The sequence below is a fragment of the Lissotriton vulgaris genome, chromosome 10 (genome assembly GCF_964263255.1).
Source record: "Lissotriton vulgaris chromosome 10, aLisVul1.2, whole genome shotgun sequence".
Lineage (NCBI taxonomy): Eukaryota > Metazoa > Chordata > Amphibia > Caudata > Salamandridae > Lissotriton > Lissotriton vulgaris.
In genome coordinates, this window is record NC_141698.1 from 872,973,053 (window position 1) to 872,998,260 (window position 25,208).

Consider the following 25,208-nt stretch of genomic DNA (forward strand, 5'->3'; position numbering starts at 1 on the left):
ACGGCACTTTCTCAGCGATGCAGACACTTGAAAAACTCAGTCGGAGACCGGCGCCACCTGGAAGGTCAGATCGGAAGGAAAGGAAAAACACCGTGGCAGCCAAGACTCGGGTCACTCGTGGCAGCGCGCGTCCATGGCGAGTTTCCAAGCCTTCGTCACGACCTCTCCTTCGGGCATCCGAGTCGCTGATGAGTCCCTTCGTGGTCGCCAATTTGAAGTAATCAGGGTTCCCAAGGCCTACATGTTCCGAAGATAACCCACTTACATTCAAGAACTGTTGGCACGGAAACTGTAAAAGTCAAAGAACAAGTTTATTAAGACCCCATGGGGTGGTGGTACACTCATACAGCACCCTTCGGTAATGCAAGAGGTATCACGCCGAACATCGGTGTGCCCCTTCTTTTATATGATTCTACAGGTAATAAAACGTACACGCGGCACAAAGTTACAGAACATTATGTACATATAAGGGCATATTATGGAATACTGCCAGCTCATTGGAGGGTTTCAACCCCACTGGTCAGTTTGCGGCACATTCCTGAGGAACGACTGGTCAGTGTGAACTGCGCATGTGTGACTTGACCAGTACTAAAAATAGCCTGTTGCTGGGCAGACTGAAGTGGTCAGTGGAACGAACAACGGACTAAAGGGCACGCCGGCCACGAGGCCGTTCATGATCTAAGATGGCCGCCAACACATTCAAAATGGCGTTTCTATGTATCGCTAATTTAAGCGGGAATCGTGTAGCAAAGCTAAGCGCTAAACCAGCCATCGTCAAAATACGACATCATCAGTGATGTCACCAGTGATGTCACTGACCATGTCATGAATGATGTAATATGTGACATCATCAGCAGTGGGTTGCAGGTGCGCGATATATAGTTATTGCATCTAACTATATATGCGCATTTCTATGGTTTTGTGCGAGTAAATTAAGGTTTTGAAAATGCTAATCCCTAACTATATATGGGCTAAAACCTATGGTTTTTTCAGGGTATACACCCGTTACAACGCATCTTTTACTCCGCACTACCATTACAACGCGACTTTTACAACGCATACCATTACAACGCATTGCGCTGGGGGGCGCTCTAGGATAGGGAATAAGTATAATTTACTATCCAACACCTTCCCTAGGGTCCACGGGGACTGGAGTTAGAATAGTAAATTATACTTACCACTATCCAGCACCTCAAAGCGCTATGCGTTGTAATGGTATGCGTTGTAATGGTCGCGTTGTAACGGTAGGTAGTTGTAATAGTATGCGTTGTAACATGGTACATCCTTTTTTCAGTGAATTTCAATGGTTTTTTAATAGCAAATATCAAAAGCTGTAAAATGTCAAGTACGTGATAGGTAAAAACTTTTTCGTGTTTATGCACGCTGATGTGCTTTGAATGCTGCCCCCCCCCTCCCCTCTTTTCTCTTAGTAGTACTCTCTCTTTGCAGATAGTGAAGGGTAGTTAACGCAGGCCTTTACACCCGTTGTAATCCGTCGTGCCTGCTTGTCTCTCCATTTGATTGATTGTTATCCAAGCATTTACCTTTTTACAATTGGTTCTCTTTGGTTCATTCTCTATTTACAAACAAGCACAAAGTCGCAATACTCTGTTTAGTCTTTGCAGATTGTGAAAAATCGTGTAAAAAAATAAAAGTAATCGAGCAAAATCAGTAGGCCACTAATGGAACCTCTTTTTAACCTCGCTAAAATAGAAACATTAGGAACAACCCTTCTTGAGAAATACGAAAATAGTGAGATGAACTGAGCTCCACACCATGAGGACTGCAAGACAGCTCGGCTCCGCCACCCAAAATAACGATAAACTCTATGCAAATATTATAAATATATACAACTCACCAGCAAAGTAACAGAGTAAAACATTTTATTAAATAACTATTTACATAACTATTTTATACTTTTTGTTGCCTGATCCGGCTAGCTCAATCGATCGAGTATGAAACTCATAAACTCTGATAGCAAGCGTTGCTGCTGATGCTATGCAGACAAAAACTGGTTTTCAGTTTGTACATTCATCAAGATTTTTCCATCCAAGGCTGGTTGAGAGTTTGTAGAACGATAGCTTCAGATTTTCAACATACGGTGTGGTGGCGCGGACTGGGAGGGGGCGCTTGGCTCCTGCCCCCTCCCCAAGTCGTGTTGCCCTGATGTGGCCTAAGATCGCCCCCGACATAGGCGGCCGGCTCCCGGGGTCCGGCGGAACTTTTTGCCTTTTGATGACTCATCCATTCTGGACCTTGTCCCACAATCCGTTTGACCTGAAGACACGCTGTAGTGGGGCGCCCCTTTACCGTTTCAGTTGCCATTCCGCCCGCTTTTGCTACACTGTGCCTCTTCCGCCATTCAGCTGTTTACCGCCCGCGTCTGAGTTCCAAGGTGTCCCAGGGCCATTTTAGTGGACCATGCCCAAATCCGAAGAGCCGTCCGCCATTTCAAGAGTCCTGTAGCAGCCGCCTATCGCTGCACCGCAAGAGTGGGCGCAACTCAACTACATGGTGAGCGAGACGCTGTAGCCGCAAGAGCGGGCGATAACCAGCTGAATGGAGGATGAGGCACAGTGTAGCAAAAGCGGGCGGAATGGCAACTGAAACGGTAAAGGGGTGCCCCAGTACAGCAGACGAGCCTCCACCTGGGAAGGCCCATTCACGCCGCCTCCCCTCCCCCGGGGCGCCCCACGCCGTTTTTCCGAGCAGCATTGTAGGATGCCAAAACCAGTGCGGCAACTTACTGGACATCACCTGGTTGCCATCCACATCTCAGCGCATTCTGCTGCCTTGGGACTATTCGCACAACAGACCGCTACTGACGAGGCCTCCCCCCGCACCACCCGGGACGCCCCATGCCGTTTTTCGGAGCTGCATTGTAGGATACCAAAAACCAGTGCGGCACCCAGGTAACATCACCTGGGTGCCGTCCAGAACTCAGCACGTTGTGCTGCCTTGGGCCTATTCGCACAAAACACAGCTACTGACCATTGTTGCTTCTTTTTTAAAAAAATGTTTAAATGTATTTACTGTTTTTGTTGCGTTGTATATATTTATAAGTTATTAAAGTGTTATAATCCTACAACTTTGTTGGAGTGCTATATATTTTTAATGTGACACATAATTGTGAAGACTTTGATGTACAAAAAGGCATCTCTGGAATCTTCCGCTTCAGGCTCGGACCCACACACCCTCACAGTGAGAATCCCCTCCCCAAGCACAATACAGGATCGTTATCAGATAGTAGGAACGCATGTGGTGTGACGGATCTCATGAGGTGGGGGCCTTGATCTACCGTGACTCCTTTGAAGAGGGGTGATTCTCTACAGCTGGGGCCATAAACTACACCTGCAGGACTAGGTGATAGCCTGGGACCGGCCTGGACAATCGGACACAGAGGAAGAGGAGTGTCAGAGGGTGCGGTAGTGAATAGGGTGAAAGGGAGGTGTCGGGCGGGCACAGGGTGTGATTCTCGGAGAAGAACAGCGCAGATGGGAGGAGGTTTCTGGGCCATGCATGAGAGAGAGAGCGGGGGTGACCAGTGCGTGGGGGAGATGCTTGCGAGGGAGGGAAGCCATGCTGAGGATTAGCGGCGTGCATAGAGTGGGTCTGGTCAAGGCATCTAAAATGGCTGCCGTGCTCAACAAAAGTGTGGCATTGCAAAAAAGGCAAGATGGCGCAGACAATGTTTATCAATAAGGATTAATTTATAACAATTATTTTTAACAAAATATTTAATCGCAGTGACAAAATAGCGGTCAACAGTTCCTGATTTCCATTGAATCGAACGTTAACAGACGTCACGCAGCAAAAAAAAAACGCTCACGAACAGCGCAGATGGGAGGAGGTTTCTGGCCCATGCATGAGAGAGAGAGCGGGGGTGCACACAGCAAAAAAAAAAAAACGGTCACGAACAGCGCAGATGGGAGGAGGTTTCTGGCCCATGCATGAGAGAGAGAGCGGGGGTGACCAGTGCGTGGGGGAGATGCTTGCGAGGGTGGGGAGCCATGCTGAGGATCGGCGGCGTGCAGAGAGTAGGTCTGGTCAAGGCATCTAAAATGGCTGCCGTGCTCAACAAAAGTGTGGCATTGCAAAAAAGGCAAGATGGCGCAAACAATGTTTATCAATAAGGAATAATTTATAACAATTATTTTTAACAAAATATTAACTTGCAGTGACAAAATGGCGGACAACAGTTCCTGATTTCCATCGAATCGAACGTTAACAGACGTCACGCAGCAAAAAAAAAAAGCTCACGCACAGCCGCTGGAAGACATGTATCAACATATATGACCCTTCTCAACCACCCTCAGAAAACATAAGGAGTCAGGATACGTCTCCCGTACCCCCTTATACCTAGTAATTTAATTAAATCAAAACACAAAATGGCGAATTCCCGTTTCGCTACCAGTTTGCGGCCCGGTTCGCGAACCGAGAAGCGCTTCTACCGTGAAAAATCAAATTTTAATTATTTGCCCCACGCTACTCTTTAATAACCCCAACATCATTCCTAGGGGGTCAAGAGGAGTCTACCTTGCCCCCTTTCATTAAATTACCCCTTCGTTTTTCTCGATCCTACCGAGAGACAAGATGGCGGCCGCACCGGACTGTTTAGAATGTTGACAGACACAGGAGAGCCAATCAGCTTCGCTACGCAAAGCTCCGTTACGCGAAAAGTATGCGATCTGGTGCGCTATCTAGGACGCTGTCACAGATATATCTGTTTTTTTAAACGTTAATTTCTCAAAATCCACTGGAGCACATATATTGAGACCCAGCAAAGGCACATCGGGCTAACAGTCCCTTTAATTTTGCCAAGTTTCGTGTAAATCCATTCAGCCGTTCGAGCTAAAAGTGAGGCCAAAGGCCCTATGGAAAAATGAATGGGAAAAACGCGTTTTGGGACCCCCCTTTTTTCTTGGCCCCCCTCTTGACGAAACCCCCCAAATTTTCAGGGGCTGATCAGAAACAAAATGTGCCATTTTCCTGAAAATTTCAGCTGATTCCGTCCACAAACGCCAAAGTTATTAGACATAGAATGTTCAAAAGTTCCATAGAGAAAAAATCCTAACTATATATACCTACTGGCAACCGCCAGTAGGTAATATATATATATATGTATATATATATATATATCATTCTTAAACTTTTTAGAAACACACAGTGACTGAATGATGTCATGAGTGATGTCATCAGTGATGTCATTTGAGATGTCATCAGTGACGTCATGAGTGATGTCACTGACCATGTCATCAGTGATGTAATATGTGATGTGTCATCAGCAGTGCATTGCGGGGGCGAGAGTTATAGTTACCTCCAACTAACTATGATGACCTAATTTCTTTGGTTTTGTACGAGTAAAAATTCTAACTAACTATAATGTTCGTACCTGACACCTGTTTTTTTCCTAGTGAATTTCTAATTTTTTTTAAATGCTAATTTCTAATTATAAAGTCCCTGAAACCCATGTTTTTTCAGTGAAAATTTATATCAGTGACTATCTGTCTGACTACACAAACACGTTTTTGCTGGGGCTACTAGAAACTATGTTCTTCTTTCTTCAGACCATCCTCCTGTTTCCTTAGCAGGCCTGGCCCTGGAGTCTAGGGGTAAGGAGGACTGTACCAGCAAGAGATAGCTTTTCTGCTACACAATCAAAAGTTGAAGGACATTCTGCTGGCCTTTCATTGACTAGTCATCTTGAAGGAGGAGGAGACAGCAGTGATAGCTTCCTCCAGTAGTTAGCCAGCAGAACACAGGGCTTGTGATCACATCACCTCCACCACTTAACCAGTCAAGCGTACTGTCCCCTGCAGCATTGTACCCCACTACCCATTAACTACAGATGTCTTCCATTCAGTGGTGTTATACGCTCTGAAAAAAAAACGGACCCACAAGGACATTATAAAAAGTCTGCAAGTTTTATTAAGAAATTTTCAGTAGAGCAGGGATGGGCTGGTTGTGGGTAGTGTGGGTGGTAACAGTTGGAAAAAGGGTAGTTTTCTATTTTGTTTTTGATTACTTTAGGTTTAGATAGTGTTGTGGGCTTGTTGCTTGTGAAGTATGTTTGAACATTTGAGAAAGGGTAAATATTTGGAATTAGTGTTCTTTAGGGTTTATGGAGGGGGCAGGTTTGTTTTATTCAACATATGGTTTCTTGCTATTTTTAAATAGATTATTATTACTAGTTGTTTACATTAATGTTTACTGAAGCATCCCCGTTAACTAAACCCAGGAATCATCACCTACTTTGTATCCAGCAATAGGCTGGCCCCTATACATGGTCCATCAGAAAGAAATTGTCCTAATGTGCATCACCATCACCTTCTCTCTAGTCTCACTCTACCTGAGCCAATGCTTAATTTGAGCCGGTGGTTTAAGCTGGGTCCACCGGCACTCATTTTAGGGGAACCTCGCGTATTTTCCCTCATCAGACTTTCATCCAAGAGCAAATGAGCGAAAAATACAAAAGGGGGTAAGTAAAAGGGAGAACAGGATGGGAAACAGTAACAAAGGGAGAAAGCATGGATGAAAAAGGACAATCAAGAGGGAAATAAGAGGGCATTGATTGTCTAGTTAAAGGTAGAATAGAGACTACTCACCTTGGTATTCAGCATACCGATATTTATAGTTCTGGCCATGAGCTTCTGATCAAAATTTTGGGCCTTGGCACATCTTGTTTTACAAATAAAGCACCGACCTAAGCTCACTTATAAGCCTACCCCAATGTAGTTGGACTGCCCCAAATTGACCATGCTCAATATTTGCCCCCCTTCATGACTTAATGACACTTGAGCACCCAGCCTCCCTCAGTAATAGCTGTGTACTATCCTATTCTCTGCAGTTACTAGTAATTAGTGCTTACATTTACATCTGATAGTCACATTATGTACTTTCAACCAAACCCAATCACTCCCTCCTTTCGCTTCTTATCTGACCAGAAAAATCTAGCAACTTTCCCAAAACCAGTGAGTAGCTGTTCATGCAGACTAGTTGTCAAAGGGGCTCACTGTTGATGACTCAAGGAGGCTCAAACAGGGAAGACATCACAGGAAAAACAGGGTTCTTCTTATTTAGAAGGGGGAAGGGGAACCAGCACAGCAAAATATGTTATTCTTAACAATAAAACTAAAAGAAAAGACATAGAGATTGGAAAATCTAGGAAAGTAATGATCATAGAAATTAATAAACATTTAAGTCACTAGAGGAGAATACTTCAACAAAATCTATGTGTAGATTGATTCGAAGTAGGGCACAAGGTCCAAAGAAATTACACAATAGCTATCCATTGTGAGAAGTTGGCCTGGTATATAATGCTCACTAATTCTAGTGATCACTTTGTACCATGCCAAGCAACCCTTATGATGATTGGTTGTAAGTCAACCTTATAGACCAGTTAGCCTAGTGGTAACGTGGACAAAGCAGTCTTAGGCTAAACTCTGAAAGGCATGTGAAGCCAGCTGTATTACCATACACAACCCCCTTGAATACCAAATGAAAGGACACCACACAGATATATATTGAAAATATATATATATTTATTAACTACAAATATCCCCTGAACTCTTTATGAGCACAGAAGCACAAGCGTTAAACAAAACACAGTTTAAAATACACAAAAGTTGCACAATATGGATGAGCCCTAGGGGCCACCTAAACCATATACTAAGAAAGTGGTATAAGAGATACCAATCGATAGGGAAACAGGCCTAGGGCCTTGGGAATCACTGGAGCTGATCGGGACTAGCAGTGACTAAGTCGGGAAAGGCCCGCGGGACTCGGGTGCAGTGTTTAAAGTGCACGCACTCACCAATACAAAGTCTATGGTGCGTAAAAGTTAGAAAGTTAGTTAGTTCGGAACCTTCAGAGTGACCTAGAAAGCTGAAACTGGAGACACAGGCCTAGAGGTGTGTACCAGTGTAGGAACACTGGCGTTGCTGATTTACCTCACCCACAGGAAGCGTGTGCATAGGGTCGAAGTAGTGTCGGGTTTTGTCACGCTGGTTGATGGTGCTTGGAGTTGAAGATGCTGCAGGCGGCTCGAGGTGAAGAGTTCCGGTGGATCCAAGTGTGGATCTGAAGATGTGAAGACCTGAAAGCAGAGGGGACAATGTTCAAAGTCACTAGCCAGTGACTACCGTGGAACCAGATTGGAACCAGGCGATGTCGGGTGCAAACAGGCGTTGAGGTGTAGCTTCTCTCTGCAGCCACATGGACACCGGGGGTCGAGGACGTCCAGGAGTCGGTCACGAGCTTTCCCACGAAGGCTTCTAGCTGTTGGCGGTGTTGGAAACTTGATCGGAGCAAACAGGCCTTGGCTAATGCAAGCCACGCAGGAGTTGAAAAGGCTTCTTACTCGGACCAGCAAGGTCAGAGCGGGTGCTCCTCTTTACAGGAGCGAGGGCAAGTCTGGAGCAACTAGACCCGCAGTGTAGTTCTTCGGTTTCGTCACCAAGATGGCCGCTGACCACGTGGCTAGTGGCCGGGATGGCGCGTCAAGTGGCACAAAAGGGTCCCACCCAGATCGTGGAGATGCTGGGGGGTTGATCTTCGGTGCAAGGGCTGCTCGATGGTGGGGGTTCTCAGTGCCCAAAGCACAATGTCGAGGATGCCTCTGATGCTGCGCAGTCAGCTCTTCGGATGTCTTCCAAGATGTCCGGTCCCACGTCTCTTGGTGCCTCCACGGGTCCCTTCTTTGCAGGGATTGTGGATCGGGCTTTGAGAAGTCTGCGGGTCTGGGTCTTATCAGGCTCTGAGCTTGGGCTCCGGCGGGAGGCGGCGGCAAAGCAGACGTTGATTCGCTGGTTGGTACCTGTATTCACAGGGTGGCCACTCCTAGGCCACAAGGGAGATTCTCTTCAGTCTTCTGTGCAGCAGAGCGTCGAAGTCCAGTCTTCCTCTTTGTTTAAAGTTGATTTCAGGATGATCTGCTGTGCAATGGCACTGCTCCCACTCTTATTCCCAATCTGAGGGCTGGATCACCTACTAGGTCCCTCCTCTGGGTGGGACCAGGAAGGGGGCGGTTACACCCCCTTTCCTTTGTCCAGCTCCTCGCCGGCCCTGGATCTGGAAAGTCCCAGGACCGGTTTGGACTGGCTTATGCATGGGGACACCTTGTGTGCCCCGGGCATGTCTCAAACTATTCAGCCCTGTCCTACCCAATACACAAAACCCTGTCTGGGGTGGTGCTCGCACCTCCCAAGGCAGGAAACCCTTTGTCCAAGCCTTCCTCGCTGGAAGGACTCCCAGCAGCAGGAGGTCAGACTTGTGTCTGTGGTGGCAGCATCCATTTTGTGATGCTGAGGCTCTGGTTAACTTTAACCGGGGTTAAGGCTACACACATGTCGTGTCCCTCTAGAAGGGTGGAATGCTATCCCCGTCGACAGAATTGTCGAGGGGGTAGTATTCCAAATCGTATGACACCTTACTCGACATGTTTTGATAAAGCCAAAATAAAGATAGCATATAACCGCGAGGATTATAATGCACTTAAGAGTATATGGTATGGCAATATCCCGGAACAGCTAAGGGAGTGGTTCCCGACAGCTGCAGACAGGTTCAGCTCATGCTAGAGCACCATCTCACATATTTTCAAGCACTCTGCCTCCAGGATTGATGAGGCCTTCCATAGGAGTGGCTGATAGGAACATATGTGTCCAGTTTAAGGTTAGATATAGGGATACTATATCTAAGTAAGAGGTGATTACACCAACTTACCCCAGCTGAGTGATCAGCCAGTTGTGTCAAATATGGAGGCCAGGGGTGGCACAATACATGCTGCAGCCCCTGGTAGGCCTTGGAAACACCTATGCCCTGGGTACCTAGGGTACACTGTTACAGGGGTCAATAAGGTGAACCAGTTGCAATTGTGTATGCACCTAAGGTACATGGAGTCCATTTTAAGGAGAGAGCAATCAGCCTGGGGCCCTGAATAGCACAATCCCAGGCCAACTATGTCGAAAACCAGCTAAACACCAGGCAAAAAGTTTGGGGGTAACCATAGTCAGATGGCCACCTTCCTACATAACCCCCCCCCCAAACGAAAAGAGATAAGGCTATCCTTGACCAATTAAGCCTATAATGCCTAAGTGGCCATATAAGGAAGTACCAGCTCTGGATTGGTTACCCCCTGTCTCATGGTCCACTAAGCAATCCCTCACCCTAAGGGTATCTGAGGGTCTCCACCATAGGGAATCTCTACCTGTGGTGTGTCTTTGCAAAGTCAAAGGCTGGTGTTGGGATGGAGTACTGAAGTGAGATTCCTCCGTAGGACTCAGCTTCCTCCAATCACTCTCCACCATGTGTGCCTTTCTTTCTTTGACTGAGTTGCACTGTGCTCTCAGGGTCAACCTCTGGCTACCTATTTATTTATTTATTTATTTGTGGTTTTGTATAGCGCTAGAATCACTCCAACAGGAGTATCTCTGCGCTTTTGACCGGTAAATCTGCGAACATACTGAGTTTATATACTGATGAGTTTAGATTTCATTTTTGAATAGGATAGTTTTTAAAGCTGGAGGCTGGGTCCCTCTTGTTGGCTTACTGGAGGGGCAGTTCAGGTTTGGGCCCTTGGGGTCCCAGGTTTGGCTGTGCCCAACAGAATCCATCTGTGGGAGTTTGAATTTATTTGAATTTAAAAACATTTGTTGAGCGCACTTATTCCCAGCGGTTTCATGTCGCTTTAAGGATTACGACCAGCAGACAGCAGCAGGAATGGGCATACTAAGTGGCAAAGGCGCTAGAAAAGAGAAATGTTTTCAGATTTCTCCGGAACTCTAAGTAAGAGGATGAAGTACGAAGCGTCAAGGGGAGGGAGTTCCAGAACACTGGTGCAAGGGTCGCAAATTTCGCCCCGCCGGCTTTCTTTTTCTTGAAGCGGGGTATGGTCAGGAGTGCCATGTGGGTTGAACGGAGTTCTCTGCCCGGTAAGTAGGGCCTGATGGCTGAACTGATGAACTCGGGGGCAGTGCCCATCCTGGCCTGGAAAGTGAGGCAGCCTAGTTTGAATAGGGATCGCTCTCTCACGAGCAGCCAGTGCAGTGCCTTTAGCAATGGAGTGGTTCGATGGTATTTGGGCAATCCTTGAATCAGGCGGGCAGCCTGATTCTGCACTAACTGCATGCAATGTATGGCGTAAGCCGGCGCCCCGTTGTAGATTATGTTTCCATAATCAAGGCGCGAAAGCACCATAGCCATTTCGATGACCTTCAACGCTTGGATGGAGAAAAAGCGAGAGATTTTCCTAATTGTCCTGAGAGAAAAGAAGCAGGAGGATACCACCGAATTAACTTGGGAGTGCACAGAGAGTTGTGAGTTGAGCAGAATCCCAAGGGTCTTGACTTTAGGGACCGGGAGTGGGGGAACACCAAGTGAAGGGGGCCAAAATAATGGGGACCATGGACTGCAACCACCTCCAGTCAAGACTAACTCAGTCTTGTCTGGATTGAGCTTGAGGTGGTTGCAGTTCATCCAATCCTGGATGAATAGCATAACGGTTTGGACATTCTGAGCGGACGAGGGGGAATGGGAAAGATTGAAGATTAGCTGGAGGTCGTCGGCGTAGTTGAACACCGTGACCTCCAGCTGCTGCAACATAAAAATGAGGGGGTAGATGTATAGATTAAACAAAAGGGGGGAAAGTGATGAGCCCTTGGGGACGCCACACTCCACCTTACGGGAGGCGGCAGTGAAGCCAGCAAGGTGGACCACTTGAGCCCTGTCACATAGGAAGGTCTCAAGCCATGAGAGGGCTAAGCCCTCTATGCCCACCGCCTTGACACGGGTGAGGAGGATGGAGTGGTCCACCGTGTCAAAGGCGGCGGACAGGTCCAGGAGGATAAGGGCCTGCGAGAGATTGGTGTTGATGCCCTCGCGAAGTCCATCCATTACCGAAATCACTACCTTCTCCATGGAGTGTAGCGGTCGGAAGCCCGCCTGGCGGGGGGAGAGACAGTGATTTGCTTCCACGTGAGCGCTCAGGGTGGTGGTGACATGAGTTTTCAAAACCTTTCCCAAATAGGGCAGCAGGGAAATGGGGCGGTAATTGGAAGGGGATGAGGGGTCGGCACCAGGTTTTTTCAGGATTGGAATAACGACCGCTGCTTTGTGAAAGTTGGTGACAACACCATTGCTGAGCGAGTCGTTAAGGAGTGTGAGGGGGGGACAGGACAAGTTAGGTAGATCTCTCTAAGGACGTGAGCAGGGCCAAAGTCCAAAGGAGAGCCCGTTTTTACCCGTTGGAGCAACGGGGGGAAGGGAGTCCGTGGTCAGAGGAGGAATGATGGTCAGTTTAGAGGCAGTGGAAGGGGGAGAGGGGTTGACAAATGTAGGTGAGGGAGGGGGTATGTTCATTTTAATTTTTGCAACCTTCTCAAGGAAAAAATCATTGAGCGAGTTACATAGATGTTGGGAAGGGGGGATCGTGGCCGTGGCTCTGTTGGATAAGGCTAATTCGTGTACCGTGGCAAAAATTTCTTTGGACTGGGACTCGGCCGCTAGTATCCTGTTAAAGTAAAAAGCTGTCTTGGCCTCGAGAATGGCTTTTTTATAGGTCTGGAGGACAGAGAGGTATGCGATTTTCAGTGTAGGGCAATAAGCTCTCCTCCAAAAAAGAAGGTCCCTAACTACTTTTAAGGGGGCTCCCTCAGGAGGTTTTAAAGTTTTCACCTCACTAGGGCTACTAGTTTCGGTGCCCCTAGTCTGTTGATGGGGGTGCCTTATTTGGCAGGGGGCCCTTTGGGTCTCACTGTCCTTCTTGTCCTCTGCAGCCCTGGGCTGACTAAGGCAAGGTAGAGAGGGGCAGGTTACCTGCTCCAGACTGGGTCCCACCTGAGAAGGGTCCACTGCCATCAAAGGCTCTGTCAGGCCAGGCCTAACAACCTCTGGGACAGTTCCTTCATCAGGGGTAAGATCAGTTCCCTGAGGAGGTTGATCCTTTCCTAAAGTCTGGTGGGAGGGAGATTTCTCTTCCTCTTCAATGCTCTCAGTTTGGGTGGAGTGATCCATCATTTCAGGCTTCACTACCCATGTATCAGTTTGAGTTTGGGCTGTGGCCATCACAGCCCCACCAACCTTTTCAGGAGGAGACTCAGTTTGGGTATGGGCTGTTACCATCACAGCCCTGCTAATCTTTTCAGGAGGTAAGTTATCTAAAGATGGGGCTGAGGTTTGCTCAGCCCTACCAACCTTTTCAGGAAGGACATCTTGGATTGGGGCTGTAGCCATCACAGCCCCACTATCCTTTCCATGGAGATTTACCATTCTAGAATGGGTTTGCTGTTCAACCTCAGCCCAGGCTGAGATTTCCAAATCATTACCAAGTAGGCAAACTACAGGCAAGTATGCTGACACTGCCACTCTCTTTGGGCCCGTGACACCTCCCCAGCTAAGATTGACTACTGCCATGGGATGATTGGTTTCTATGCCATCAATGTTTGTCACCTGATATCTGGCATCAGGTAAAAGTTGCCTTGAGGGGACTAGACATTCAGCCACCATGGTGATGCTAGCCCCTGTGTCTCTGAAGGCCTCAACTTTCAAACCATTGATGAGGGGCTCCTGTCTATACTTGCTCAAAGTGTTTGGGCAAGCTGTGAAATTGGCAAACCCCATGCCAGTCTCATAAACAAGAGTATCTGAGTTAGGGGACCTGGTTAGGCCAGAATACACCTGAGCTCCAAAAGTAAACCCACCCAGATTCCTGGGTGTGCTCTCACTTCCTGGGGGATTACTGCTGACAGTAACAGGAGGTGTTGGAGCTGGCTTTGGAGGTATATTCTCTTTATTGCCATTCTTGGGACAACAGCTGTCTGTTTTTTTTTTTTAAATCTTTGTACTATCATTTTTACATTTATTTTTTGCAAGCAATACAGGATTAATTCAGTAATAGTAACCAATCGAATCAAAAATGTATAAAGCCAAAATAATGTCCAGACTACCATCAGTAAGCATAGAGTATATCCGAGTCAAATTTATCAGGAACTAAATATAATAACAAATTATAATTATCAAATCAGCTCCCCCTGAATCCATTGCCGAATTGGGTCCCAGATCTTCATTCCCAGCATTCTTTTCTTTTTACCGTTTGTGCTATATATAGCTGTCTCTATATTATATGCTGCTAATAGGCGAGCTCTCCATGCTTCGAATGGAGGGGGGAAGAGCTAATCCATTCTTGAGTAATACATGCTCTCATTATAGCCATAGATATGAATATGAGCCCTTTGTGCCCCTCGAGTAGGACTTCAGAGGTTACTCCCATTAAGACATGTTCCCCTGTTAACCTAAGGGAGTAGCCTAACACTTTAGTCAAAAAGGTCTGAATTGCCTCTATAAAGGGGACTAGCAGCGGACATACAAAAAACATATGCAGGGAATCAGCAGCATGTAGCCCACACCTATTACATGTTATGCCCACCGTCGCACCCCATTTTGAAAATTTTAGCGGTGTATAATATAAGTCATAAAGAGCCATGTAGTGCTGTGTGCAGGCTCTGCCAGTGATCAACACAGTGTTAGCAAGTGCAATTGATTCTTCTAGACAAATAGTTGCTACCCCTAACTTCTCTGCCCACCCTGAGGCGTGGATTTCTAAATCATCAGGGCATAATGTCAGAAGAGCTCTATAATAATATCCAATCCTTTTTTTGGTAAACAGGTAATCAATCAATGAAAACCTGGTCATACCTGACACTTCCACAAGTGACAGGGAGTTCAAAAAGCTATGTATTTGTAGATATTTAAAATAGTCCTGATTTGAGAGGTTATATCTAGTTGTGAGCTCAAGGAAAGTAAAAAGCCGATTATTCTGCCATAGATCATTCACCCCGTGTATTCCTTTATTTCGCCAGCGAACCTTTGCCAGATCTTGAAACACAGATGGAAATATTTTACGAGCATTAAAGGGTGTATAAATCGAGAGTTTCCTAATTCCCAAAAGTTGCCTGACTATCTTCCAAACTCGGAAGGCTGCTTTCAGCGTCTTAAATTTAGTTTTTTTATAATAACTTGGCTTTATATTTTTTAGGAAGCATCCACGACATTCTTCGCCCATTATAAGTTCATAGATGGAGGGAGATTGACTCTGTGGGATCCTTACTTTTTCACCAATAATCAGAGGGGAAATAAACTGTAAAACCGACGCAACATAATAATACAAAAAGTACAGGATGCCCCACCCCCCCTAGATTTGAGTAGAACCATCTTTTTATAGGATCTACGAGGTTTCTTATAGCTCCATATAAACTTAGATGTCATCCTTTCCAATTGCTTAAAGAACATCAGTGGGAATTCAAGTGGGATAGAACGATACATGTAAAGAAACTTAGGAAGTATTGTCATTTTCAATACATTATTTCGGCCAATTAAGGATAAATGAAAATGGTCAATCCGTTCAAGTGTAGCATTTGCTTTTTGAAAAATCGGGTTAAAATTCATAGCTGGAATATCTGAAATAGGAGAGGTAATTTTAATACCCAAATAAGTTGGTACCGAAACCACTGGGATCGATGAAGGGGGTGTCTGGCCTACAAATAAGTTTTGAGTCTTAGCTATATTCAACTTGTGGCCAGAGAATACTCCAAAGCGAGTAGCAAGATCTTCTATAACTGGCAAGGCTTCCTGAAGATTGTTTGTGAGCACCACTATATCGTCAGCGTATGCAATCGCTCTATATTTTGTATTCGCTACTATGACAGGTGGGATCCCCGGTGCTGAATTCAATTTATTTAAAAATATGTTTAGATACAACGCAAACAAAAGTGGAGAAGCAGGGCAACCCTGGCGGGTGCCTCTAGAAATGGAAAAAAAATCAGATTTTTTTAAACTCAGTTTTATGCAAGATGTAGGTGATACATATAGCGCTTTTATGGCCGAGATGATCCGGGGACCAAAACCTTTAATTGCTAGCATCTCCCACAGATATGGCCAGGCTACCCTGTCGAATGCCTTCTCTGCATCCAACAGGGTAATACCAAGGCTCGTTGCCTCAGCTCTGTCCATTAAAGTGATTACACGCCTAACGTGATCTGAAGTGTCCCGAACAGGAATAAAGCCATGTTGAACCGGCGAGACTATTGTAGAGATTACCCTTGATAAGCGAGAGGCTAAGATCTTCGAAAAGATCTTGCTATCCGCATTTATAAGCGAAATCAGTCTAAACGACAAGGGAAGAAGAGGGGGTTTGTCTTTCTTTAAGAATGCCATTATTATAGAATAACTCCATGATGGAGGTGCTACCACATTTTGTGCTTCTACACATGTTTGCAATAAATCTTGTTTTAAAAGGGCTCTAAACACTCTATAAAATTCTAAGGGTATACCATCTGGCCCTGTAGCTTTCCCAGTAGCCAGAGAGAGAATAGCCATTTCTATTTCCTCCCATGAAATTTCAGCCTCTAAAGCTATAGCTTGAGTATCAGTTAATTTTGAAATATTATCCGACCCGCAAAATTTTAGCAATGTCTCTGAAGAATATGAAATATCTTCCTCCCTGTAAAGTTTACTATAAAATAAGTGAAAGATCTCCAAAATATCTTCAGGTTGACTATAAATTTGACCCGAATCATCTTGAATCTCCTTCACATTATTGAATGTTTCCTGCTGTCTGAGTCTCTTAGCCAATATCCTTCCTGTCGTTTCCCCCATCTCATAAATTTGTGAGCGAGATACTGCAAACTGTTCAGCAAGTTTCCTTGCATATATCTCATACAGCCTGGACTTATGAATAGCCAATCTTGCTTTAATATGCTCCGTATCCTGAGCTGTACTAATAGCGGATATTAATTTAGCTTCCCACTCTTGTACTGCCCTGTAATAGGTGGCAAGTTTAGCTCGGGAGGACTTTTGTTTATTAATAGAGTAGGACAAAGTTTCTCCCCGGACTGCAGCCTTAAAAGAGTCCCAGACCATTTGAGTGGTAGCTGTGCCACGATTGACATCAAAGAATTCCTTAATCCATGTGGACATATGCTCAATATACACAGAGTCTGCCAAAAGTTTACGTTCGAATGTCCAGGAGTTTCTCTCACGGGGTAAGCCATGACCATATTTAATCTCTATTAATATAGGATTATGGTCCGAGATTATTCTCGGGAAAATCTCAAAAAGGATATTGTTTAATAATATCATGGAGCTGAAAAAATTGTCTAAACGTACCAGCTTCTGATGTGGGGCAGAGTAATATATATATCCAGGTGACCCATCTCTCGAAATAAACCCTACATCCACCAACCCAAACTCTGTAACTAAGCCTCTTATTGCCTTGTAGGTCTTACTCTTGAGGCCAGTATAAGGATTTTCTGAGGTTAAATCAAAGTCCCTATCTATATGAATATTAAAATCCCCACACAATACTAAAGGAGTAGGCCATGCAGCAGTTCTACACTTAAAAAGTTAAGAAGGTCGGAGTCGTCAACATTTGGGCCATAAATTGAGCAAATAGTTAAAGGTTTGCCGTCAATATATAATTCTAATATGACCCATCTTCCATACTGATCAGTTTTGATTCGGTTGCAAGACCCTAACCCTTTTCTAATAAGTACTGCCACTCCCCTAGTAGTGGTTCCTTGGCTAGTACACCCCACAAGGCACATACCCGGATCATTAAACCATTTTCTATTATTCCAGCTCAATGCGTTTCTTGTAGGCACAAGATATCAATTTTCATACTATGAATAATTTGGGCACAGATACCCCTTTTTTGCTTGTTGTTCAACCCACAGATATTCCAAGAACATATCCTTAATTTATCCATTTACTTTTGTATTATTTTCTGTTTTTGTTCTCCCCTCGTTATATATGTCACAATTTTGTTTAGACACCCCGACTTTATCCAGAATTGAAACAAAAATCAAACCATCTTCATCTAATTTACAATCGCTGTAACAAATTGCATTAATCCTGTTCTTGCTTGCCCCTCCACCACACCCCACCCTCTCCCTGACCCCCCCTCCCACCCCCACCACCAACACCAACCCCACCCCAAGAAAGCAAAGGGACTGATCAGTCCCTAAAAGTGATGGTCTGAGAAGCATATTGCGTCTCGCTGTGCGCTCTCATCTGCATAGCACCTATCTGGTAAAAAAAAAAAAAAAGAGAAAGAAAAAATTAATGGCCTACCCATTAGAGACTGAGAATTAAGAGTCCTAACAACTCAATAGGTGCGTTATAATCCCAGTATAGTCCAAATATTATCAGTTTTTTCAGTCACTTAGTAGAAAGAAAAGAAAAAAAAAAAGAGGGGAAGCGAGGAATAAAGACAGCATCTAGTATATCAATTCAACTCATTTTTCACATTGTAGATAATAAGTCTTTTGCTGCACATTCTGAAGTGAGAAAATGGGTTATTTCCTTGAATATTACTTTGAGTTTCGAAGGATTGAGGAGCAAGGCTTGTGCGCCTTTTGCCTGAAATAAAGGAATAAGTTGGCGAAGTTGCCATCATTGTTGAACAGTTAAGTGGCAATAGTCTGTCCGAACAAAGAAATCCACACCCTTCCCCCTCCGTTTACGATCCGGTCGGGCCAGATCATACAATGCTTCGCGTGCCAGGAAATTGTTCAGAGATATCAGAATGGCTCTTGGTTGATTCTTTGAAGCTCCACCAGAGTTTTTATTACGCTGAAATGGGAATCTGTGAGCTCTCTGAAGCTCCCGGTCCCACTGCCACTGGGTTAACTCCGGAAAAGCCTCAATAAATAGTTCGATAATATACTGCCTAACATTGGATCTCTCAACTCCTTCAGGAATACCCAAAACACGCAGATTGTTGCGCCTAGACCTATTTTTTAAGTCGACTAACTTCCAGTTGAAGTCCTCTTTTGTAGTAGCCAGCGTAATAAGCTGTGCAGCCTGTTGAGTCATAGCATCTTCAATAGCTGAAATTCTCCCCTCAGCCTCTTGCACTCTAGTAGATGTTTCATTGCAGGTTTTTATCACTCTTCTGAGATTATTTTGAAGTTTGCGCACTGCAGCCTGCGTACGCAAATTCTCGGCTCTGGTTTCTTCCCGGTGCTGCACCATTACTTGATGCAGCGTATCCAAAGTAGTCCCAGTTACCTGCAACCTCTGAGACGTATTGGCCACTACTGGTGAGGTATTCTCAGCAGGGGTAGCCAGAGCAGGGGATCCCAGGTTGTTTTCATGTTCGTTTTCCACTTGTGAGGCCCCGCTACCTCTGCCTACCTCTCCTCCTCTGAGTATCGTATTATCCGTAGCCCCCCTTTCCATTCGAGCAGATAGAAGCTCAGCATTATCTAACCCATCTTCTATGGAGGAGATGGATCTTTCTTGTGCCCCACCAGTTATACTAGAGGTGCTATCATCATCCCCTGACTCCACGCCCAAGCTTTCTGACTCTAATGCAGTAGATAAATCTGACATTGAGTAGAAATTCCCAGCAGAGTCTATTGATTGAGTATCCCCTGTGATTTCAGTCTCCTCCTGTAAATCATTGTCCATTACGACGTCTGGTTGAGAGTTTATTCCCTGAGAGGGGGGCATAGAATGAGTTCCGGAGTCAGTGTGAGAATCAATGTGAGTAATTTCAGTAGCTGCATTGCTGCTAGTATCAATTGGGCAGTTTTTAGTTAACTGAGGAGGCAGATCAGCTGTAGTTTTCTCCTTCTCTCCCTTCTCCCTGTTTAGTGCTTTATTCCCCTTTCTAAACATAGCAGGTATCTTTTTGGGAGTCTCGCCACTACAGTCCCCAGAATGCATTGGGGCAGCTTCAGGCGGAGATGGAGCTGGAGTTGTTACTGGATGATCCCCCTGCACAGGACGCGGTACATTAATCGATATCTCCTGCACAGTACCAGAACATCCTGGCTTACCCGTGGCATTAGTTGCTGCAGTCACTGCCCGTGTTTTTGGTTTGGGGCCCATCATCAGTCCTCGTCTCCGCTGCCGCCTCCCCAGCGCTTCCTCCCGTTCCGCCAAGCTGCCTGCAGTACCCGGTCCCGCCGAGGATTCCTCTGGTCGATGTGTCTGTACTCACAGGATAGCTTCAGCACGGGTCTGATCAGTTCTTCCAACAGGTTTCGCCGAGGGTCCCCCGGTCCAGTGCAGCCGACGTCCGGGACCCGAAAAAGCCGCCACCAAATGCTGCCTCGCTGAGTCAGCCGCTGACCGCCAGGCGGCTTGCAGGTACCGACGATACTTGCAGCGGAGGTCTTGCCGCATACCCCTCCATTAGTGCGATAAGAATCCGCAGCGCATCCAGTGCAGATGAGGGGCTTGACAGCGAGAACAGGTCTGCCGCTCACTCGGATGCCGATGCATCCGCCATCTTGCTTTCTCTTCTGTTTTGTAATGCCCAACCTGTTTACAGGTATGACAATAAGGCTTTTTCTGGGTTGAAGAAGTGTCTTGGGACCCACCCCCATTCTTGGAGTTTTGGGGCCCTGGGGAAGTCTTTTCCTTACTTTTATCCCCACCCTTCTCTTGAGGCTTGGTAGTCTCTTTTTTTTGGTCACCACCCTGGTTCTTAGGCCTGATCCTGGTTCTCACCCATTTGTCTGCCCTCCTACCCAATTCTTGTGGGGAGGTCAGATCAGAGTCAACCAGGTGCTGATGTAGAAGCTGATTTTGAAAAGTACTTAAGATTTGCTCTCTCATAATTAAACTATACAATCCTGTATAGTCAGTAACCTTACTTCCCAGCAACCAGCCCTCCAGAGCCTTAGTGGCACATTCAACAAATTCAGACCAGTCCTGAGTCTGTCTCTTCTGGGTGTCTCTGAACATTAACCTGTACTGTTCAGTGGTTAAGCCTAACCCATCAATCAGAGCACTCTTCAGGACCAGGTAGTTTCTAGAATCCCCATCACTAACTGTGAGGAGTCTGTCTCGGCCTCTACCTTCAAAGGAGAGCCACAAGATTGCTGCCCACTGCTCCTGAGGGATCTGCTGTACCTTGCAGGCTCTCTCAAGTGCAGTCATCCATTTGTGGATATCATCCCCAGCTTTGTAGGGGGGCACAATCTTACTCAGGTTTCTGTTATCAAAAGACCTGTCTTTATCCTTGTGGATATTGCTGCCACCAGTGGGTTTATTACCCCACTCTCTCTAGGCTGTCTTGCTCTAGCAAGCTTCTCTTGGGCCAGGGCAACCTCTAACTCTTGTCTCTGGATCCTCAGTTCAGCCTCTCTCATTTTGGCCTCATGTTCCCTTCTCTGAGGGCTAGTCATCTCCCTTCTGGAGTGACCATGAGAACCTCTAGAAGCCTGGGAGGTATTGGATTCACCTGAGTGATTCCTTCTCCTCCTACGCTCCTGGTTAAGTCCACCTGGGCAGGGTCATCCTTGCTTCAGTCCCAAATACACTTAAGTTAGCCTGGTTAAGCCTGCTGACGAGCACCTGACTATTTCTGCCATCATCAGAATCACTGCTCCCCCCTTCTGTCTCCTCTTCTTCTTCCTCCTCCAAATCTATCTGAGGAGGTCCAGTGACTTGGTCATCGTCCTCTACCTGGACTATGGGGACAGGGGCATCTGCACTATCATCTTCAGTGGGAGAGCCTCATTCAGCTTTCCCTGTGGGGTCTGCTTTAGAGGTCTTTAGAGCCTCAGACTGGTCTAAGAGCTCTCTAAGGTGGTCTGTAGTAGGGGATGGCCCTGTCTTCAGACCCCTTAAGATCCATCTTGGTTGTACTTAAACGGCTCCCGCGGGCCCTGAGCTGACGAGCTCTTGGAGACGCACCTGCGCGCCGGAGAGGCATCAGGGCCTGTGACGGTTACTTGGCGGCCTTCTCATCCACCCCAAACACTGCTCTGCTGACGAGGGAAACTGTCCCGAAACCCGGGCCATGTCTCGGGTCCAGAGAACTTGGGGATAATGAGTTACTACTCGCACCAACTGTGGTGAACTACTTTTTACTCGTCCATCTACATGCACTACATGTACCAGAGTGCTAAGGGGCGACCCGGAGGAGAGGCTAGTGGTGTGCGATCCATCTTGGTTGTACTTAAACGGCTCCCATGAGCCCTGAGCTGACGAGCTCTTGGAGATGCACCTGCACGCCGGAGAGGCATCAGGGCCTGTGACGGTTACTTGGCGGCCTTCTCATCCACCCCAAACACTGCTCGGCTGATGAGGGAAACTGTCCCGAAACCCGGGCCATGTCTCGGGTCCAGAGAACTTGGGGATAATGAGTAACTACTCGCACCAACTGTGGTGAACTACTTTTTACTTGTCCATCTACATGCACTACATGTACCAGAGTGCTAAGGGGTGACCCGGAGGAGAGGCTAGTGGTGTGCGATCCATCTTGGTTGTACTTAAACGGCTCCCGTGAGCCCCGAGCTGACGAGCTCTTGGAGACGCACCTGCGCGCCGGAGAGGCACCAGGGCCTGTGACGGTTACTTGGCGGCCTTCTCATCCACCCGAAACACTGCTCTGCTGACGAGGGAAACTGTCCCGAAACCCGGGCCATGTCTCGGGTCCAGAGAACTTGGGGATAATGAGTAACTACTCGCACCAACTGTGGTGAACTACTTTTTACTCGTCCATCTACATGCACTACATGTACCAGAGTGCTAAGGGGCGACCCTGAGAAGAGGCTAGTGGTGTGCGATCCATCTTGGTTGTACGTAAACGGCTCTTGTGAGCCCTGAGCTGACGAGCTCTTGGAGACGCACCTGCGCGCCGGAGAGGCATCAGGGCCTGTGACGGTTACTTGGCGGCCTTCTCATCCACCCCAAACACTGCTCTGCTGACGAGGGAAACTGTCCCGAAACCCGGGCCATGTCTCGGGTCCAGAGAACTTGGGGATAATGAGTAACTACTCGCACCAACTGTGGTGAACTACTTTTTACTCGTCCATCTACATGCACTACATGTACCAGAGTGCTAAGGGGCGACCCGGAGGAGAGGCTAGTGGTGTGCGATCCATCTTGGTTGTACTTAAACGGCTCCCGCGAGCCCTGAGCTGACGAGCTCTTGGAGACGCACCTGCGCGCCGGAGAGGCATCAGGGCCTGTGACGGTTACTTGGCGGCCTTCTCATCCACCCCAAACACTGCTCTGCTGACGAGTGAAACTGTCCCGAAACCCGGGCCATGTCTCGGGTCCAGAGAACTTGGGGATAATGAGTGACTACTCGCACCAACTGTGGTGAACTACTTTTTACTCGTCCATCTACATGCACTACATGTACCAGAGTGCTAAGGGGCGACCCGGAGGAGAGGCTAGTGGTGTGCGATCCATCTTGGTTGCACTTAAACGGCTCCCGTGAGCCCTGAGCTGACGAGCTCTTGGAGACGCACCTGCACGCCGGAGAGGCATCAGGGCCTGTGACGGTTACTTGGCGGCCTTCTCATCCACCCCAAACACTGCTCTGCTGACGAGGGAAACTGTCCCGAAACCCGGGCCATGTCTCGGGTCCAGAGAACTTGGGGATAATGAGTAACTACTCGCACCAACTGTGGTGAACTACTTTTTACTCGTCCATCTACATGCACTACATGTACCAGAGTGCTAAGGGGTGACCCGGAGGAGAGGCTAGTGGTGTGCGATCCATCTTGGTTGTACTTAAACGGCTCCCGTGAGCCCCGAGCTGACGAGCTCTTGGAGATGCACCTGCGCGCCGGAGAGGCACCAGGGCCTGTGACGGTTACTTGGCGGCCTTCTCATCCACCCGAAACACTGCTCTGCTCACGAGGGAAACTGTCCCGAAACCCGGGCCATGTCTCGGGTCCAGAGAACTTGGGGATAATGAGTAACTACTCGCACCAACTGTGGTGAACTACTTTTTACTCGTCCATCTACATGCACTACATGTACCAGAGTGCTAAGGGGCGACCCGGAGAAGAGGCTAGTGGTGTGCGATCCATCTTGGTTGTACTTAAACGGCTCTTGTGAGCCCTCAGCTGACGAGCTCTTGGAGACGCACCTGCGCGCCGGAGAGGCATCAGGGCCTGTGACGGTTACTTGGCGGCCTTCTCATCCACCCCAAACACTGCTCTGCTGACGAGGGAAACTGTCCCGAAACCCGGGCCATGTCTCGGGTCCAGAGAACTTGGGGATAATGAGTAACTACTCGCACCAACTGTGGTGAACTACTTTTTACTCGTCCATCTACATGCACTACATGTACCAGAGTGCTAAGGGGCGACCCGGAGGAGAGGCTAGTAGTGTGCGATCCATCTTGGTTGTACTTAAACAGCTCCCGTGAGCCCTGAGCTGATGAGCTCTTGGAGACGCACCTGCGCGCCGGAGAGGCATCAGGGCCTGTGACGGTTACTTGGCGGCCTTCTCATCCCCCCCCAAACACTGCTCTGCTGACGAGGGAAACTGTCCCGAAACCCGGGCCATGTCTCGGGTCCAGAGAACTTGGGGATAATGAGTAACTACTCGCACCAACTGTGGTGAACTACGTTTTACTCGTCCATCTACATGCACTACATGTACCAGAGTGCTAAGGGGCGACCCGGAGGAGAGGCTAGTGGTGTGCGATCCATCTTGGTTGTACTTAAACGGCTCCCGTGAGCCCTGAGCTGACGAGCTCTTGGAGACGCACCTGCGCGCCGGAGAGGCATCAGGGCCTGTGACGGTTACTTGGCGGCCTTCTCATCCACCCCAAACACTGCTCTGCTGACGAGGGAAACTGTCCCGAAACCCGGGCCATGTCTCGGGTCCAGAGAACTTGGGGATAATGAGTAACTACTCGCACCAACTGTGGTGAACTACTTTTTACTCATCCATCTACATGCACTACATGTACCAGAGTGCTAAGGGGCGACCCGGCGGAGAGGCTAGTGGTGTGCGATCCATCTTGGTTGTACTTAAACGGCTCCCGTGAGCCCTGAGCTGACAAGCTCTTGGAGACGCACCCGCGCGCCGGAGAGGCATCAGGGCCTGTGATGGTTACTTGGCGGCATTCTCATCCACCCCAAACACTGCTCTGCTGACAAGGGAAACTGTCCCAAAATCCGGGCCATGTCTCGGGTCCAGAGAACTTGGGGATAATGAGTAACTACTCGCACCAACTGTGGTGAACTACTTTTTACTCGTCCATCTACATGCACTACATGTACCAGAGTGCTAAGGGGCGACCCGGAGGAGAGGCTAGTGGTGTGCGATCCATCTTAGTTGTACTTTAACAGCTCCCGTGAGCCCTGAGCTGACGAACTCTTGGAGACGCACCTGCGTGCCGGAGAGGAATCAGGGCCTGTGACGGTTACTTGGCGGCCTTCTCATCCACCCCAAAC